The sequence below is a fragment of the Lissotriton vulgaris genome, chromosome 1_1 (genome assembly GCF_964263255.1).
Source record: "Lissotriton vulgaris chromosome 1_1, aLisVul1.2, whole genome shotgun sequence".
Classification (NCBI taxonomy): domain Eukaryota; kingdom Metazoa; phylum Chordata; class Amphibia; order Caudata; family Salamandridae; genus Lissotriton; species Lissotriton vulgaris.
Genome location: NC_141685.1, coordinates 1,701,491,864 through 1,701,513,009, shown reverse-complemented (window position 1 = coordinate 1,701,513,009; position 21,146 = coordinate 1,701,491,864). Strand labels below are relative to the sequence as shown.

The 21,146-nt window shown below is 43.1% G+C and overlaps 1 protein-coding gene and 1 pseudogene across 1 annotated transcript in view; one reads left to right on the top strand and one right to left on the bottom strand.

The window, feature by feature from the left end:
* PRKCQ (protein kinase C theta) overlaps positions 1-21,146 on the top strand; it is a 450,307-nt gene that overhangs the window by 17,754 nt on the left and 411,407 nt on the right. The window lies entirely within an intron of this gene.
* LOC147751088 (5.8S ribosomal RNA) lies at positions 19,416-19,565 on the bottom strand (annotated as a pseudogene).

The following is a 21,146-nucleotide window of genomic DNA, read 5'->3' as shown; positions in this document are numbered from 1 at the left end:
CCAAGAGGAAAGATGACTGCTAAGTTTAACCAAACTAGAATGATTAGAATCACACAAATCACACAAATGGAAGACATTTGACAACATCTTCCGAGGATAGCACACCTTGAACTGAAATTTTAAATTAGTATTTAATTAAAATAATACCCTCCCTTTTTAAACATTTTTTTTAGTAACCCTCTAACATCTTTTTTTCGACCTTTCGTCCATAAAAAGTGTTTACAGCTAACACAATTTCTTTGACCTTGTGTCACCTAACACAATTTCTTCAGCCTTATGCCAAAAATAAACTTCAACTTAAAGAAAGCTAAACCTAATCGTTGTCACTATTTTCATCCAAGTCTTCCTGACTGCTACTGCTGACCTCAACTACTGGTGGGATGATTATATAGGCCCACTCTGGAGACTTGTATTTCTGATTTGGCTTTAATGGTCTTTTGCTTTTTCTGCTAATAACTTCAATCTTCTTTCCAACTTGTTCTTTTTTGTCTGATTCACTTTTTTGACTTGATATTTCGTTAATCTGTTCTTTAGATTTTTTCACCAACTTGAACTTCAAGTCTTCTTTTGGCCAGACATCACCTTTTCTCAAGAGTTTTTTTCTTAGGCTCTGTTTCGTTACATTCAGCTTTCCAAGCCCTTTTTCTGAATTTTCTTATTTCAGACTCTTCATCACTGTCATCCGAGTCAGTTTCAGAGATTTCAATACTGTATGTAGGAACTTCTTTACTCGGCAGCTTCACTACGTTAGGAACAACATCTCTGTAGCTGGTACTTGGCAATTCATCCTCTTCTTCTGGAATTACTTCTAACTTCCCAGTTCCAGAATTTCCGTTCCTGCTTTCAGAGTTTCCAATCTGCTTTTCAATACTCTCCTGATCTTGAATCTCTTCTGACACAGTTTCTTTTTCAGTTCCTTTTCCTAGAACATCTTCATCATTTTCTGAATCAACAACGACAATGTGTAAATCTTTTTCATTTGATGCTTGATCTGCATCAGAATTCTCCAGATGTCGACTTCCCTGTCGATCTTCAGAATCTGAATCTTCAGGTTCTTCTTCTGAGTCTGAATCAGCTGTAGTGTCGTCACTATCTTCATCAGGGTTATCAGGAGGTGGTACACGAATGGTGTGGCTTGCATGCACCCACCTCTTCAGACCCTTACATTTAACATTATTTGCTGTGACTAGTATCACCTGTCTTGCTTTTTGCCACCTTGGTACTAAACAGTTCCTCCTCCGGTGAACCTTTGTCCTGACCCAGTCTCCTGGCAATAGATCATGAGCCTGCTCCTTTTCTTTTGAAATCACATCTGTTCCCACCTGATGGAATACAGAAGTTACCACGTCAGACAGCTGCTTACAGTAGTCTAAAATTGCACTATCATTTATTGTCAACAATTTTCCAACTGGAACAAAAGCCTGTCTCATAACTCTTCCCATGAGTATGTCTTGAGGGCTAAGACCTGTTCTTTTATCTGGTGTGCTCCTCAAAGACATCAAAACAAGTGGAAGTGCGTCTGTCCACTTTACTCCTGTAGCTAGGCACATTTTTGAAATTCTGGTTTTAATTGTGCCATTAATCTGTTCAACAACACCTGATGCTTCTGGTCTGTAAGCACAGTGTAACTTTTGTTTTATGCCAAAGGCCTCACAAATTATTCAAGCAGTCTGTTTTCAAAGTGTGTGCCACGATCACTTTCAATAGTCACTGGAAATCCATATCTAGGTATGATCTCTCTTAAAAGCAATTTTGCCACAGTAACTGAGTCATTGTGACGTGTTGGGAATGCTTCCACCCATCTTGAAAACAGACAGACAATAACAAGGACGTATCTCAACTTGTTATGTGGTGGCATGTTAATGAAATCCATTTGCAACCTAGTAAAAGGACCACCCTCCCGTCCTATGGTTCCCATGCTTACAACTGTTTTTCTGTTTGGATTGATTTGTTGGCAGATCAAACAACGCTGACAAAGTGACTCTGCAATAACCCTATACTTTTGATTATACCAAGTATCCCTGAACAGTCGGATCATTGTGTCTCTTCCTAAATGACCTGCACCATGGTACATCCGTGCCATGTCAGCAATCATGCAATTGGGCATAACAGGTCTGCCATCTTTGTATACCCAAATTTCATCTTCCTCTCACTGTCTGCCACCTTCTTTGAGCCATGTGTTTTTCTCTTCATCATTTGCCTCATCTTGTAAGTCTTTTACTCCCTGCCATGTTTCTATCACAGATATTAGCATGAGAGAGTTCATTATATGGTCATTATCTTTTTCCCGATTAAGTGAAAGATTATTTTTCGCACAGTAACGTGCAGTTTCATCAGCACAAGCATTTCCTTTAGTTACATAGTCTTCTCCCTTTTTGTGCGCTCCACATTTAACGACAGCAATCTTTTCTGATAGCTGAATGCCATCGATCAGTCTTTTGATCAATTTTGCATTCCTGATCGGAGTTCCCGCAGAGGTCAAATAACCTCTTTGAGACCAGAGCTGACCATAGTCGTGGACTGCGCCGTACCCATACTGACTATCAGTCACTATGGTAACCTTTCTCACTGCTGCTTTTTCACAAGCACGAATTCAACCAACTAATTCTGCCACTTGTGCTGAACGAATTCCTTCAAGAGTTGAACCCTCAATTATTTCTGAAACTGTGCAAACTGAATATGCTGCTCTCAGAATGCCTTCGTCTGTTCTTAAACAGGAGCCATCAACAAAGTAAACAATGTCTGACTCTGGTAAAGGCACATCCTTAATGTATTTTCTGGGTTTAGTACAGTATTCCAAAACATCCAAACACTCATGATCAATGTCATCAGTCTCATTGTCAATGTCAGAAACCACACTATCTGATAAAAGTGTAGCGAGATTGAGATTAATACATCTCGCAATGGATACATTATCTGATCCCAGAATAACGTTTTCATGTTTGGTCAATCTGTTACTCGACAGGTGCTGTGTTTTACTTCTGGTAAGAAGTGTTTCAACTGAATGATGTACATACACTTTTACTGGAAACCCCATTATGATTCCTTCACTTTGCTCAAGGCTTACACTTGTTGCAGCCACTGCTTTTAAACAACCTGGCAATGCTTTTGCAACAGGATCAAGAACAGCTGAAAAGTATGCTATAGGTTTTCTCATCTTTCCATATTTCTGAATGAGAACTGATAATGCACAACCTTCCCTTTCACTGCAATACAGCTCAAATTCTTTATCGTAATCAGGCATCCCTAATGCTGGTGCTTCAAAGAGACTTTTCTTTAGCTCTTCTAAAGCCTCCAATTCTGTATTTGTCAAAACAATCGGGTCTTTTATGTCTGCCTTTGTTAACCTTTGCAATGGTTTTGCAATTACCGAAAACCCACAAATCCACTGGCGACAATAACCAACCATTCCTAGAAACATCCTGATCTGTCTTTGTGTTGTCGGTGGTTGTATTGCTCGAATCATTTTTATTCTCTAAATTGTCACTTGTCTGATTCCCTTTGCGATTCTGTGACCAAGGTATTTAACCTCTTGTTTGCAAAACTGTAATTTCGCAGGTGACACTTTATGTCCCTCATCTGCCAATCGATTCAAAAGTGTAATGGTGTCTGTTACACAATTTTCTCTTGATTTTCCTGCAATAAGGAGGTCATCTATGTACTGGACCAATGTTGACTCTCCAGGCAATTTTAAATCTTCCAAGGATTTCTTTAACAACTGATTAAAAATAGATGGACTCTCAGTATACCCTTGAGGAATACGACACCATGCTAATATGCGATCCTGCAACCGGAACGCAAACATTTGTTGGCTATCTGGATGCAGTGGAACTGTAAAGAAAGCATTACATAGGTCAATGACCGTATACCATTTGCATCATGCAGAATCTGATATAGAATTACCGCTGGGTTTGGTACAACTGGACAGCAAGGAACAACTATTTTATTAACCTTTCTCAGGTCCTGAACTATCCTGTAAGTTCCGTTTGGCTTTTTGATTCCCATAATCGGTGAATTACATGGGCTGCTTTCAATTTCTCTCAAAACACCTTGCTTAATGAATTTTTCAATCACAGGAATGACACCCTCAATAGTTTCAGGTTTCATTTTGTACTGAGGAATGTTTGGAAAATCTATTCCCTGTCTCACAGTATTTTTTACTGGGTCCACATGTTTCATTAAACCCAATTCATCACCAGTTAAATCCCAAATTTTCGGATTAACTGCCTCTTTCAATTCTTCAGGTAAATTGTTTTTATCAAAAGCAGGGAACATTTTATTTTCTTCGTCAACCATTAGCAATGTCAATTTATACAGACCATCTTCTTCTAAAGTCTGAAGCTCAATACCTTCCGCTGAGCAATACATTTTGCAATTCATCTTGCACAACAGATCACGTCCTAAAAGATTAACAGGACTGCTGTTACAAACAACAAATCTGTGCTTGTCTTTGTAGTTTCCAATTTCTACATCAACTGGTTTTGTCAAATATGTTTTTATTTGCTGATTAGCCACGCCAACTACCTGGATGGTTTCACCCGAGAGAGGAAGATTTTCAATTTCCACTGATCTAACAGTAGAACGGGTAGCACCAGTGTCCACAAGAAAAGTGATATCTTTGTCATTCACTTTACCATTTACAAATGGACCTGACTGATCTACCTAAAGAGTGGCTCCAAGCACACACTCTTCTTCCTCTCTCAGGCACCGTCATGAGTAATGCTCTGAGTCACTGCTCTAATTTTCTTTCAGCCAAAATTGTTGAGAGACATTTGACACATTTACTTTTTGTGATCTTTTAACCTGTACAGCTCCGCAGAAACCCGTCTCTGGACTGTATCTTTGTGTATTCATGCAATTTGGCAAGGGTGGCTGTGGAAATTGGCTCTGCTGATTCAATTGGCTCTGCTGATTCACTAACTGTCGCTGTAGCTGTTGCTGCTGACTTATTTCATTTAACTGTCGCTGTAGCTGTTGCTGCTGATTTCTCCCACTCTGCATCTGTGGATTTATTGATGAATTTTAAAAATTTCTGGGCGGATTTTTACACTCACGCTTCCAGTGTCCAATTTCGCCGCAATTATAACAAGGTAGCTTTTGTTTTAGCTCTTCAATATTTATATTAAATTTAGGCTTATTCGTAAAGTTCCCTTTGAACTTTCCTGGATTCTGCTGAAATTTTTTATTTTCTACGGTTGCTATCTGCTGTTCAGCTACCTTCACTTGTGCCCACATTGCCTTCTCCTTAAGATTCTTCTGTTTTGCATCTAACTCATCACTGCAGTATTTTGCCTTCCTCAGGATATCATCAACTGAAAGTGATTGCCAACCGACAATCCTGTTTCTAATCATTTCCCCAATTTCAGGTCTCAGGCCATAAACAAATCTGTAAATGAAGTGGCTCATGTCACTTTTACTTAATTTTTCATAGCCACTGTATTGTTTAAATACCAGGAGTAATCTTTCATAAAAGGAATGAACTGATTCCTTTGGTTCTTGGTTTGTCCTGTCTATTTTAACCCAATCTACTTCTTTAGCAGGAATCTTGTCTTTCAGCCAGACAATTACTTTGTCATAGAAATCCATAACAACGTCTGAAGGAGCACCTGTTACTTTATGTCGAGGCGGTTCCTCTTTGGGCCAACTAATAGAAATTTTACATTCTGTCCAAAGATCTGATGGGACAACAATATCAAAGAAACCATCAAGATCAATCCACAGAACTTTTGAGACCTTAATAAATCTGTCAACCTGACGGTACCATTCTACTGGCTTTTCTCTCAGCAGAGGAAAATCATTTGGAAAAAGCAGAATGTCCTCAATCAATCAATCAACCAATCAAAGCATTTATATAGTGCACTACTCACCCAGAGGGTCTCAAGGCGCTGGGGGGGGGGGTCCGCTACTGCTCGAACAGCCAGGTCTTGAGTTGCTTCCTGAAGGCGAGGTGGTCCTGGGTCAAGCGGAGGTGGGTCGGGAGGGAGTTCCATGTCTTGGAACATGAACATAACCTCCACCAGCTATTTCCCTCATAGGAAATTCACCAAAAACTTCTCCTCTTTCTCTCTTTTCTTCTTCTCTTTTCTTTGTCCATTTAACTCTCCATTTACTTAAATCACCTAATGTTTTTAGAAACACAATTAATTCTTTTACATGAGTTATTCTGCCTGTGGTATTTAGATTCTCAATATCTTTCTCAGAAAAATCCACTCTGTAATGTTTTTGCAATTGTTTCTGGCGACTCAAATCTATTTCTAATTCAGCAGCCACTTCTTCAAATTGTTCATATTTATTTTTAGTTTTCCACTGAATGCTCTTGCAAATAAACAACAATTCATCATCCTGATATTGCTTCAAACAGTCAGTACCAATTGTGCCAACAATTAATTCTTCTAAATCTGCTTTTAATTTTGCAACATCAAGTTGTTTAGACTCAGGAACTTGTTGAGGAATCTGTGTTAAATCTGTTTTGTTTGTGGTCTTTTCCAAAGAACCAGAATCAGAATCTGCAGCTGATGGTGTGGCACCATTTGACAAACTTTGATTTAAAGTTAGATTTGGCATTGTTTTATCCCTGTGCATTTCTGTTAACTCTGAATAAAATTTTTCAGCCACTTTTTGAATTTCTACATTTAATGGATTTGTTACAACAGAATGTCTATTTTCACTTTGCTCAAAAACTGGTACAACAGGACCAATTGTAACTGGAACTGTTACCGCTTCCATGCCTTTTGTTAACTGCTGAATTAATTCTCCCTTCGCTTTTAAGTATTCTGAAATGTTTGGTATATTTTTTGGTAACTCCGTCTTTTTGTCATTTTTCGGGAAATTATTTCTCGAATTCAAACTTTCTATTGAAGTATTTAATCTACTTCTTGATCTTGCCCTTTCAGGTAATCTCATAAATCTGGGTGAATTATCATCAATTTCTCTAGGAGGTGCACTAGGAGAAAATCCTGACAGACTTCTCGGGGTAGAATGTGAACAACTTGGCTGATAAGGTGGAGGACTAATAAAAATTTCTTCTAAAACTGCTTCATCTAATTCTTCATCAAGATGACCTTTTTTCTGGGAATTCTTTTGACCTGATGTTTCTAGAACCATTTCTAAAACCGGATACAAACCATCATGCATGTCCCCTTTTCTCCAACGAAGCACTTTATCTTGGTGGGTTTCCCTATTTATGCCTCTTGGTGTTCCCCAATTTTCTCTTTCAAGTTCCATCATTTCAACTTCCCATTCAACTAAAGCTTCAAATTGAGTGGGTCTGGGTCTTGGTGAAAGAGTCATCATTTTATCTCTTAAGTTTCTTAATACTTTAACATTAAACTATCCATCTTCTGGCCAGGTTAAAACACCATAATTTTTGGTATATTGCATCCAATTTTCAAACCAGAGAACAGTATGATAACCATATTCTCCTTCCATATATGCTGCGGGTGTTTTGTACTTATAAAGTAATTTTCCACCACGCGCTTCAATTTTCTTGTCAGGATTGAATACATTTTTTAATTTTCTGAAACCATAAAGGCTTCTTTTCTTCTTTATTCCAATAATAACTCATGTTTTAAAACTATTCCGTTCAATTTAGAAAAGATCGTAAGTATTTCCTGTTGTTCCGCTACTCTAACCAATCCATGCGCGAAACTCACCAACAAACCAATCAGGTTAAGCCACGTCACTACCTTGCTCAACCAATAAGAATCCTGTTTTCAGAAAGGACCAATCAGCTAACAGCTTATTTTGGTCATGTGAACCAATCAGCGCGCTTGCTGTGACGTATGTTAACCAATCGCGACGCGAACCCTATGACATATACTGCCACTGCAGCGAAGCTGCGCGTGTCAGTGTCACTCCGTAAACTCACCCCTCCTTTACAAAATATTTTCACAGCACCATTTTAAAACAATCCTTTTCAATGATTTTCAGTTAATAACTACAGAAAAACAAACCATTTGTCCGTTTCGCTAAACAAAGTGATAGTTTTACCAAACATTCAAGATTTCACTCTAGTGAAATAGACAACGCTATTTTCACAAAAACAGTTTTACGCATTTATACGGGAAAACCTATTCATGTATACATGAAATCTTTGGCAGGACTCTAACCAACCAATAGAAATCCACAAACGCCAGTAAGAATAGACGACGCCACCTTACCCTTCACACAAGCTCGGAAAAATCCTACTACTCTTTTCGCAATGAGTTTTATAATGGGCTCTTAGTCCCTATACTCAGAGCTACGATTTCATAGGCAAACCTCACTATACATACAACCTGTCATACCTAAAAATCCCTAAACTTGTGTTGTACGTCCGCAACACTTAGTGATATTTCAGTACCACTAATTTGAAAACAGAACAAATGAACTGTGTAACTTCACCTGTCACACTCCTCTGCCGGCACTAAGATTTTTCTCACTGCTGGAAAAACCTTTCAACAACATATAACAACTAGACAAAACTTAACATGTGTTAAACATGTATCCTATGTAATAACCATGTAACATGTCAGTTACCATAGTAACCAAACTCTGCTAACAGAGATTCGATCCAGCGGGCCAAAGGAAATTAAGTCTCATATGAACAACTCTACACCACGATACTCACCATAATTCATAAATCTAACACTAGGCCCATAAATGACTGAAACATGAATTGACCAACTGAATTATATGACCTAATTAATCAAAAAACACTTTATGAACATTTAATTAAGTCAAATCATAGGAAAATGGATTAACTTATGGTAACTCAAACGAAACAAACAGCACCGGCTTGTCATTTCAAAATCTATTTTATTAACTTTATTGTCAGGCAAAGAGCAATTTTAAGAAATTAATTCTTTTATTTTTATTTTATTTAGCAGCATTATTTTATTAGAAAGGCACATTAGATTGTCAGCTTAAATCAAAATCATCATGAGAAATGCTTAAACATTTAGGAACTCATTCCTTAAAACCTATATCCCTAACTTTAACTAAAGAAAACCTAAAGGGAAAAAGTAAAGTTCGGAGTTTCTTACGTGAGTCAAAAGTCCAACAGCTTCTCTGGAGCACAGGAACAAGCCAACAGTGCTCTTTCTAGGGGGCAATTTTTGTACCTTTTCTCTATCTAAAACTAACTAAAAGAATACAAATAACCGAGCAACACGAAGCATGATTGGTCGAGAAATGTCACTCCATAAAGTAATTCGCCTTTCACATTGTAAGAATCACGTTCTTTAAGAACGGCATTGTCCTTTGACTACGTGTGTCACAGGCTCTTCCGAAGCTTGCAACATTTAATAAAAATGTTCGTTGCTTCCTCCGTCCAAGCTTTTCCGCCGCTACACATCCTGTCCTTGGCAATGCAAGTTTATACAATGATTATCTCAACACTCTGCACAGCCTAGCTTCCTCGTGTGTTTTTCAAAGAATTATGAAAAAAAAAATTCTTTTCATTCACTGCTGTGCATGGCCCAACTCGACAGGACTTCGGACATCCATTTTAGAAATAGGCCACAGGCCTCTTTTAGCATGACTCTAGTATGCAAGGAAACACAAGACATCAATTAATTCAAGAAATGATAATTATTCTGTTACCCACCCCCTTGACTAATGTTAACCCATTAGTCTATGTTACCTAGCATAATGCACAAAAGACAAACAGAACACAGTCACATAAAATGACACGACATAACAAAAGCACATTTAAGAGAATGCACATGCTATTATTGAAACAGCCGCAGTTAATGTTTGACAAGACAAAAGACAATGTTAATATATTATTTAAAACGTAGTGACAAACATGACAAGAGCACATATTATTCATCCCTTATGTTCGTGTAGGTGCACATTATTCTAGGTTGAATCAGTACAAAAACATCCAACACTCGTTAATGAATTAAAAATTATGGGAGTTTAAATCAGCATACTGAATCTAAACTTATCTTTAAAATCAGCTTCATCAACGTGAATATGGAAATATGAGTCCTGCAGTTCTAGAGATGTCAAATAATCTCCTGAGTTTAGTAACTGCAGATTATCTTGCAATTGGACTATTCTAAAGGACTGCTATTAGGTTGAGCCTAGGCAGCACAAACTCTGTCTAGAAGATCTGTTGTTATCCTTATACAAAGTACAATCTTGCCTGCTGCTTCCATTGGGCCACCCCAGTGTTGCTCTGCTTTCCTGGGTCCTTATTGGCTGGCGCTCCGACATATCACTTCCGTTTCATGTCTAACAGCAACGACCAACTACAGTTTAGTTGCGCAGTAGGGCTTGTCAGTTTCATTTAGGGACTACTTCAGCTTTTTATTTTTATCACCATGGCGCCCGCTTCATGGGCCGGTATGCTCATTTGTTTAATATGCATGGGCGTTGCAGCGCCAGCTTTCGTCATTACTTTTGAATTACCAATTATCATGATCCCCTTCACGTGGGCCGCGATTTGAAAGCAGCCAGTAGCTTTTAGCGTTAACATTTTGTAGTCTGATTTCACTGATGTTGCTTTTTCTTTTGTTCACCACTCCCCCCTAATCAAGTGGGAGATTTGAAACTCTAATCTTACCTCCCGTCATAAATATCCTAAACATTCAGCTGCTACTGTGTCAGAACAGACGGTACCAGTCACTTCCTAGGAATCCGTTATGCAGCAGATGAGACCATCTGCTGCACCGGAACTAATTATCCTGCCGTACAGGAACCAACTTTCCTGGTTGTGCGCACTAAATCGCTGTTTGTATTTGTCAGTTTGTCACTCTTAAAACCATGTCAGTAATTTTATCAGGGAGTGCGGGACACCCAGCTCCTCACTTGCGCTTTTTCACATTGGGAGGTGTGTGTGCGGCTTTGCCGCGCTAAATTAATAATGCTGGTCTGGCTGCTGACTTAAACTTGTGACCCAAATTCCATATGGTCTCTACATCTGCACGATTTAGGCTCGGATATGAGGAAGGATTGGTGGGGAGGACTGTAGGGTGGTGCAAAGTGACCAGATGACTCCACTACACCTGGTACACGTTTTAAAGTTTGAAGTTTTGGGTGTGGCCAAGCCAGCGACCAAGATGAATGCTTGGTGTTGAAGCTCTGACGGCCGTCCCACCTTCCAGACATTATCCCCGGTGCTTGCTGCTGTAATTGCCCCGTGTCTAACAGCGCTGGAGCGCTGAACACGATCTGAGCATGGCGAGCTGACTCAGTGGTGGAAAGGTGCCTCGGACATCGATCTACGGCACTTAGCGATTGTAGGGGCGGAGCGCGTAATGGCGAGGAACTGCGCATTACACATACGGGCCGGCCAGAGGGCGAGGATGCAAGAGGCAGGTGTCGGATGTGAGCTTAGGCCAATTGGTGCCGTGAGTGAGCAGGGCATTGTTTGGCGGCGGTGCCTTCCCCTCAATTTACAATTGGTTCGGCTAGGGAGTGGTCATGACTGGCTGCGCCCGATCCTTGGTGCTCGCGCTCGCCATATCTCAGGAGGTCCACGAAATCCTACCACAGTTCAACTCCTCCTTACAGCATGGGCATACATCCCACTCTGCATCTGGGCCCCCGCTAGACCATCCACGCCTGGCTCACTGTCTACTACTGACCTCCCGCACATCGCCTCAGGGGGCACCCTCTTCCTGGAGCATAGTAGCCTAGGCCGGGACACTACCCGACATAAAGATACCGAGCCTGCAGAACGATCTAGTTGAGGAGAGGACCTGCACCCTAGCCCCATCTACAACCGGCCCTCCCCAGTCCTGCGCAAAGCCACTGCGGCCTGAAAGGCTAAACTTGGACCTGCCTGCCACACCCTATCCGTGCACTTGGATTTCTGAATCCACTCCCTGGGAGCCCACAACCAAACATTCCAAGCTGCCCAGGTGCTGACGCCGCTCACACTACTGGCATACTGAACCCTTGCAATGCTCCCTGCATTGCTCGATCGCCTCATCGGGGCTGATCCGGTGCTCCCAGAGTTATCATTAGGGATTCGCTTTTCCACTGTTCCACTTGTGCTGTGGCTCCGCGGCATGGGCCGCAAAGATCCCAAATTGAAGACCCCCCCTTCGAAAAGCTCGCGGATAAGGCTCCTGGGGAAATCTCCAGCATGGCGGAGGGCGCACAAGGTGCGGATAATGCGGATGACCTCCCGCCTTGTCCACATCAATGCTGCAGGAGATGAGAGCTGGCTTCAGGGCACTAGACAGGTGGTTTAACACACTTGACAAAAGTCTTGCAAGCCTGGGGGCCAAAATCCAAGTACATGACAGATGCCTGGATGTGGCTGAAGCGCGTATTTCAGATATTGAGGTTGCTACTGTAGAGTCCTTAAAAAGATCAGAGCGTGTTGAGCGCATCCTCAAGGACGTGGCAATCAAGAATGAAGACCTTGAAGTGCAAAGCAGGCGTAATAACATCTGCGTCTTGGGGTACCACAGACTACTACCACCGGCCGAATAGACCTCTTTGTTGAGACTCTGCTGTCTGACCTATTTGGGAGGGAGTCCTTCAGGCCCGGTTTCATAGTAGAGCATGCGCACAGGTTCTCAGGGCCCTGGCCCAATCCCAGACTCCCATCTAGACCCATTATTACACGTATTATGAACTTTTGAGACCCCAAATATGCGCTGCGCCTCACTAGGGATTGTGGGGAGACTACATGGTAGGGCTCTAAACTATCCTTTTACCTGGACTTCACTATCATGGTGTAAAATGCCCGCCATAACTATAATGTGGTCAAAGCCACCCTCAGGAACCTGGGTTTAAAATATGGAATGTTATACCCTGCCAGGTTGAGAGTGGATGTGGGAGGCCAGGCTTGCATTTTTGATATGCCAACCGAGGTGCAGGAATTTTGCCATGCCTACAAACAAAAAAACAATCGGACTTAAGCAGGAGGGGGGCCCTCCCCCCCACACAGCGGCTCGGATGCAAGTATTGAACTCTTTTCTGGTTCCGGCACTGGTTAACTTTGGTGCATTGTTCCTGCTTCATTATTGTAAGAGTACACAAAGATAATGTCAGTCAACCTTCTGCAATGTTTCAAATAGCTGGCAGACTGACTTGGCGTTGCCACCCCTCCTGGTGTATACCTTGGGATTGTTATTGATCTTATGGATGTACCGTTCTAGGGGTTTATCACTTGAGTGTAAAGTCATTTGGTACTTCACGTTATGCTTCTTGTTACGGATCTGCCTCGCTTAGGTCGTAGTGATGTTGGGTGGGGGTGGGGGAGACAATTATTATTGCCTAAACATTTATGGTTGTTTGCAGAAATGTTCACTGTCGCAGTTTTTCCCTTTTTGTCGCTTCTTGTATATAACATGCTTGACACGTTCTCCTGATGGCTCAGCTGGGTAATGTTGATGGTCCCTCTGGCTTGTCCTTGATGTCCAGGAATGTCAGGGGTCTTAATGACAATCGCAAGAGAACGCACGTGGATCATTATCTACTTAGACATACGTGGACATTGCTTATTTACGCAAATCAGACTCGGCCCGCTTTGTGGCTATTTGGGGAGGGCACAGGTATTTTGCCAATTACAGCAATTACGCCAGGAGCACGGCCATTTTTATCCTTAACAAGGTCCCTTTCAACCTCTGCTCTGTTGTAGGGAGCAGCGAGGGAGATACATCATCGTCACAGTGTCCCTCATGGGACACAGTACCACACTTGTAAGTGTGTATGCTCCGAACACTGATTTCCCCGACTTTTTTCACTCATTACATGCCCAGCTAGTAAGGTTAGAGCCTAGTTTGCTCTTAGTAGGGGGAGATTTTAACTTGCACCTTAACCCCAGATTAGATAGCACCCCCACATCTCCAGACACCAAACCATGGGCACGCCGCGCTCTCTTAGATCTCTGTGAGCAGCTATCGCTTCTAGATATCTGGCGAATGCTCAATCCCACCCTCACAGATTGCACACATTATTCCGGCCAACACAACACCTGGACTGGAATTTTCTTCTGGCTGGTTTTCCCGGGCATTTACGGCTGGTTCCGGTCACTTGTGACACTCCCGAGGACATATTCTGACCACTGTCCGGTACTGTTTCACCTGAGGGTCCTTGATTAAAGGGATTTGAGCGGCAATGGCGTTTCCCGAGCTGCACCCTCAGTGATGACCTTTTAAAAACAGCGGGATTTTAAAAAAGTCAGCCCACAGCGGGAAAACGCGTAGCACACATGGGGTTAAAGGTAGGCTGTTCAAAATAAATTAAGTAGAGCAGTTTTTGGAACCAGATCAGACCACTATGCACACTTGGAGCAAAAATAATAAACCTTAAAGATAACCATGATGAAAAGGAAAATCTACCTCCATTCAAATCATGATTTCACAGGCATCCCGTAACATAAGAAAATGATACTGGTAAAGGGACTTTTATGTCTAATCTAGTGAAGATCTGCGATCAAACTATTTTGAGAGAACATATGGTTCCCTTACAGCACTCTCATGCCTTCATCCTAATATCCAAGAATAGTTTTCATGAATTTCTTTGACAATAAGTGGGGCCAATGGAATTTTGCGATTGTGTGGCCACAGCGATTTTTGTATAATTATTGATATGCTGTTTTTGCCATATATTTAATAACCTACTGCATATTTACTGTTTTTGGGTGTATTAGTAATAATGAGGTGCAACCATGCCCAGACAGTCTTATCAAGTGTATAAAAGACAGAAAAATTAAGTACTAGCATCATAAAATCTGCCACATTAAGGAGCATAATTTGCCTTTTCTTGCTGCATAATTTACTCAACCCTGCTGCATAATTTGGCCCTCCCCTGTTGCATAATTCCTGTAGCCCTGACAATAAGAACAAGTAGAAAATATTTTCTAAAGCTATATGTAACTAGGATCGCATTCTCTTGTATGCATCGTTGAGAAGATCCATAGGAAACACATATTTTGGTGGTAAATTCATGCTTTATGAAGGCTCTGTTGTTCCTATTTTAAACATCTTTGAGTTTAAAACTTATTGTTCCTGATATCTAAATTGAGGAGTGTTTGAGAATTAATTCTCACAGTTCATTCACATTAGTCCAATGAGTAGAATTATTATGTACTGTCCATGTTAAGGCATCTAACCCTTAAGCGGCAGTTAAACAAAGTCCGTTCTGACAATGAATGACTTTATTGAATCCAGTGGCCGTCTTACTTTATACTATGATATGTTGTTATAATCATCAGTGGCGGCTCCTCCGCTAAGGCAGAGGAGTGTCGCCCCACTCTTCTTAGAGCACCTATAGAGGGAAAAATAAAATTATAATTACAAAGTTAATATCATTTTTGTTTTTACTACTTCAGGGCTGGGTTAAGGTGGGGTAGGGTTGGTGACTCAGGTTGGGTGAGTGGTTTGGGCCCACTTAAGATGGCAAGACTGCTTGGCCGGCCATCTTGGCCCAGCCAAACATTCATGGTCACTTTGCATAGTCCCCACCAGACTGTAATGCACAGCCTGGTGGGGAATATGCATGGGCTCCCTGTCCCCATCTGAGCACCGATCCACAGCACTCAGACCAATCACAATGCTACATTGCAGAATTCTGATTGGCTTTGGGGAGCCTGTGTGGCTTGGTGCTTCCTGCAGCTTCTTTCGGACTGGAGTTGGGAAGGGAAGCGAAGCGGAGATGGAGGAGAAGCAGCTGAGAAGGTAAGTGCGCTTTTATTTTGTATTTTTCAATTCCTCTTGCCCTGCCACCCTATTCCCTAAGAGCCAAAACTAAAAATCATTGTTCAATTACTCATATTTGTCAATCTGAGTGCTTCTGAGATTCTGAAGGTTTTAAAGATTTTTAACTGGGACAACAATTGGTCATTGACAAAACGATTGGTCACCAATCATATGTAGAAAATCAACATGTTGGAAGAATATTGGTGTGGGCACCTAAGATAGCAACTAATTGTAATTATGTCCATGCTTTATTGGACCCAGTAACTACTCAGATTCTCAAGAATGAAAAAGGTAAAATAGAGACCCTTTTAAAGAATTATCTAGGGCTTTGAATAGCTTAAACAATGAAAAGGTGCCGGGCCTGACTGTCTTTCACAATTTCAATAAATGCTGTGTAAATTGTATAATCACATTTTAGATGCAGGCAGTGCACCTAACTCTTTAAGCATTTAAAAAAAAATTGAAACAACCTGAGCAATCTGGCAGAGTAAAACCTATTAGTATCTTGAATGGATTTAATATAATTTGTGCATATATTTTGGCATCCTGGTTAAAGACTATTGTGAGTTATTTGAACCAATGTAGCTTTATTCCCAGTAGACAAATTACTGCAAAACATTTTTTTAGGTTAAGCTACAGATTAATTTCTCTGTTAACAATTTTGAAGTCACATTTCTTAAATGGTAAATATGGAAATTATTTTGTTTGGTTAATTGGAAACCAATATTTAATATTCTCAAACATTTTTGTTTATTTTCCCAGTTCACACAAGTTCTGAAAAAGCTATATTCAAAAGCTACCTCCACCATAATAGATAACTCCAAAATGCAGAGACCATTTTAATTACTAGGCGGTATGGTGATTATAACATTTTCTCAAACATTTTGGCACCCCGGTTAGAACCAATGCAGCTTTATCCCTGGTAGAAACATTTTTGCAAATAATATTTGGGGGGATTAAAGATATAGATTATTTCTCTGCTAAAAATTGTGAAGCCACTTTCTTTAAATGGTAGACATGGGAGGAAAAGCTTTGATTTGGTTAGTTGGGAAGCTATATTTAATATTCTCAAAAATGTTGTTTCTTTTCCCAGTTTATCTAAATCCCGAACCAGCTACATCCAAAAGCTACCACCACCAAAATAGTTTACTCTGAGGATGTGGAGAAAATTTGAGTTAGTGGGGGGAATCTAAATAGATGCTCAATGTCCCTTGTGCTGTTCACACTTTTTATAGAGCTGCTTGGAATTAAGATTTGACTGGACAACAGGGTGTTTACAGTCTATTCCCGAGATTTCAAAACTAAAATTATACGCTGACTATTTTATTCACTATTTAAAAGCTAATAGCAGTAATATCAACAAAGCTTTGGTTTATCCCCAAATTTGTTTGCTCTGTGGCCTTCTGTTTCTGACCTATTTTTGTTGGTTTTATGACTCTGGGCACTTTAGAACTGCTGATCAGTGCTATAGTGCTATGTTCTCCCTGTAAATTGTATGTATGGATTGGTGTTTACATAACTGGCTGATTTGATTTACTAGTAGAGTGCAATGTGTGTGCCCAGGGCTTGTAAATCAAATGCTGCTAGTGGGCCTGCAGCACTGATTGTGCCACCCACATAAGCAGCCTGAAAATGTAGCTCAGGCCTGCCATTGCAGAGCCTGTGTGCAGTCTAGTACTAGTATGTCGATTTGGCAAGTGCACCCACTTGCCGGACCCTAACCTTCCCTTTTCTTACATGTTAGTCACCTCTAAGTTAGGCCCAAGGTACCCCTGTGGTCAGGGTGCAGTTTATGTGAAAGGTGGACATGCCTTATGTGTGTGGCATTTCCTGATGGTGAAATTCTGCCATTTATAGTTTTTCACTATAGTAAGGCTATCTATTCCCATATGATGGAATGGGCAGTTTGCTTATAACTTCTTATAAGCATAACTGTCCATGGTAACATATAGGAAAATAAAGTTTAGTATGCTTGAACACAGAATGTTAAAATGCATCATTAAGTGAGGGCCATTTTTACATTCAGTGTTTTAAATACCACTTTTAGAAAGTACGTATTTTCTTGCTTAGTCATCCAGTCTGCTAGGATGTGTATTAACTGTCTGGCTTTGGGACAGGGGCTGGGGATGTGCAGTTGTTCCAGAGAGTCTGGATGAATCAGCGCTAGGCTGAATAGGTCTGGTCTGCATTTGGAATGGTGAGAGGAGTAGCACCTGCACCTGAATAGAGCTGTGCCTGCCTTCTACTATCATGGCTCCGCCCCTTAGTGGTGGGTCTGGAGCCAGGCATAGTTCACCATCTTTCGGGTCCTATCACGTACGCTCATGCTCCACCTCCCTGACATAGCGGGCAAGAAAGGCCGGTGGTGCACCCACCATTAGAAGCTCAGCGGGATCCCACCTCAGCTGGGGCAAGCCGGCCCTCACCTTCATTGCACCACAGGGTTTCACTTGGCCCTCAGACTCGTGCACGTGTTGGTCTGAGTTTCAAGACGGGTCGGGTGGTTAACCAACATCACCGCAGACCCCTGGCATCTGGCGTGAGCCTCCCCACCCGGCAACACAGCGCAGTCGGGATGCATTGAGTACAGTCCCCCTCAGTCTACACTCGTGCCAGGAATAGGGGGCCCATCCCCCTTCCCTGCCCCGGTGCACACTGAGGGGTGGCCAGGAGCGGGTGCCTGGAGGAAGGTGTGGAGGCGGTCGAATCTCCCTCGGCCCCACAGACATGGCAAAGCTGCTACCAGGGAGGTTGTAACACCCTCCACCAGAGCTGAGGTCCACCTGCCACCCTGAAGCCTTCACAGCTGACCCAGAGCTGGTAGCGGTGCACCACTGCAGAGGAAATGCGCCCTGCAGGGGCCGGGTAGGGCCTGGGTGCCGGTCCGTGGAGGTGATCCAGCACTCCTGGGCCACCGACCTTCCCTTCATGTTGAATCCTCCGGGCGGACTGCAGGGACCCTACCCGTTTACCGCTCAACAGTTTCACATCCTCTTGAACTCTCTCTTCAAAGTTCTTTTTAACTTTCCCTTACAGTACTTGTTGGTTATCGGTCTTGCGCGCGTATTTAGCCTTAAATAGAGTTTACCACCCACTTTGGGTTGTATTCCCAAGCAACCAACTACAAGAAGACCCAATCCCGGCGTGCCGGGAGCTGCTACTGGCCTAACACCTTCTGTGGGATGTGCCTCGATCAGATGGATTTGGGTCCCCTGATCAACGCCGGGGAGTCGGTCTTCTGTGGGGCGGGGATTCGGCAGTGGGCTCTTCCCTCTTCACTCGCCATTACTGGGGGAATCCAAGTTAGTTTCTTTTCCTCTGCTTAGTAATATGCTTAAATTTAGCGGGTCGCCACGTCTGATTTGAGGTCGTAGTGTCGGGGGTTGGGGGGAGCTGCCGGGGAAGTCCAAGCCCCTGCCGGAGCAGGGGTCTGGGTTCCCGGTAGCGCACGCCTTCTTTGGGAAGACGGCCGCGGAGGTGGGCGCTCGAGGCACATGTGCGCAGTCAGTCGGTGGGACACCACAGATAGCCGTTCGCAGCACGCAGCCAGGCACCCTGAGATGGGCCCAGGGCGGACCGGTCAACAGACCACCTCCCTGTCGAGGCGGGAAAGCGGGGATAGTCATGCCGGTGGCCTACCTCCGTGGCAGGACCCAGTGAGGGACCCTGCCACTGGCGATCAGGAGGATCAGACCTTGTGGGGGAACAAAGGGAAGCGGAGTTAACCCAGCAACAGCCCCAGCCACTTCTCGGGGAAGCCCCAGGGCAATTGACCATTGATACAGGTGTAGCCCTGGGAGAAACCCAGGGCTGCAAGGTGCGTTTGAAGTGTCAAGGATCAATGTGTCCTGCAACTCACACTATTTCTCGCAGCTAGCTGCGTTCTTCATCGAACAGCAACCCGAGTCACAGGCAACTTTTCGTAAACATTTGCCCACTTGCGGGCTCAGGAGAGGCGGAAGGAAGGCGATGCCATCTGTCCACTGCCCCTGCGGCGAGACGGCCCGGTCGCCCTGTTCAAGCCTTCCCAACTGGGAGTCAGACTGCACCATTGGGAGAAATAAATCGTTATCAGGCGCTGAGCTTGTGCACTTGCAAAGGGCCCCCCAGAATTGGTTTGGACTTGGTTCAGAGCCCGGGGCCAGGAGAAAACAAAGAAATGTACTGTATAGAAAGAGGGCCCAGACCCCAGACTTTTAAATCACTTCTGGGAAATCAATAGGAACCTGTGCCAAGTAGAAGAGCTGGAGAAACTGAGGAGGAGTTCTGCCCCTGTGCTGTTTGCTGTCTGGGGTTGGCCTGCAGTGGCTACTTTCTGCCAAGGAAAGGGAAAAAGGACTTTTCTGTTTGTTGTGTCCCCTGCTTGAGGAAGATCTCTAAGGGCTTGAAGAAGAGCTTGCCTCCCATTCTGAAGTCTCAGGGACACAAAGACTTCACCACCTGCTCTCCTGAACTTCCTTGCTGAAGTTCTGACTTGCCAAGAGGTGCCTGTAGCTGTTCTGGGCCTCTCAAGGTTGTTCTGGCCTTTGGAAGCTGGAAAAGCAATATAACAACAAGAAGCATGATGCATCCGCACCTGTTTCTGATACATCGCTGAAGACATTGTTGCAGCGCCTGCCGGTGGCTCGAGAAATCGTTGCACGCCACTTCGAGTGCACCGATCTCCGAAGTCTGGGATCACTGCACTGATTCGACCCAAACCCTGCTGTGTGGCTGCAAGAACTCACACATCATCCCTGATCGTCGCATCACATTGAGGCGCCAGATGTGTTGCATCATTGGAGGATGCAGTAAGAAACCAACACATCACCTCCCCGCTGCAGGGACGAAGGAACATGGCGGCCGCCGCGTGAACGGCCACGGATGCTACTCTCCAAGGCTCTGGATTGATGGTGGGGGTATGAAGCTTAATGTCCCCTGCATTCTGAACTCTATATTCGGCAAAATCTAGAGCTTTTAACTTCGTATGGTGGACCTGGTTTCTGGTTTCTACTTACTACGCATCTTCCCTTGGTGGTCACCCAACCTTGGTATAGTTCTCTCCAGCATCTTGGCGCTTCTCCGTCAGACGGTGTCTGACGGCGTTTCAGCGTCCTGGCGGTTGGTATGCGGGAGGCGCCTGCAACCCTGAATCAGACGGGCGTATCAATCTTTACTCTAGCCCACTGAGCTCGGGCTGGAGGTGGGAGGTTGCTGCCACTGAGTGGAGACGAAGTGGGACTCTCATCTGGTCGTTGTACAATGCAGGTGGGAGAATATACGGTCTGCAGAGCATACAGAGCACACAGTATCCTCAACAGGTAGGAGCTGAGACAAGGGGGAACACAGAATTGTAGGGAGTAATTACCAAAAGTATGAGCTGGTAGAAGGGGGTTATTTATAGGATCACTCTTGAGGATTAATGAGTTTCCATACTCGGATGCACATTCATATCAAGAGCTGGGTAGTAAGGCTGAGCCAGTAATAGAGGTAGCGGACAATTATCTCAAAGTATTGCCGGAC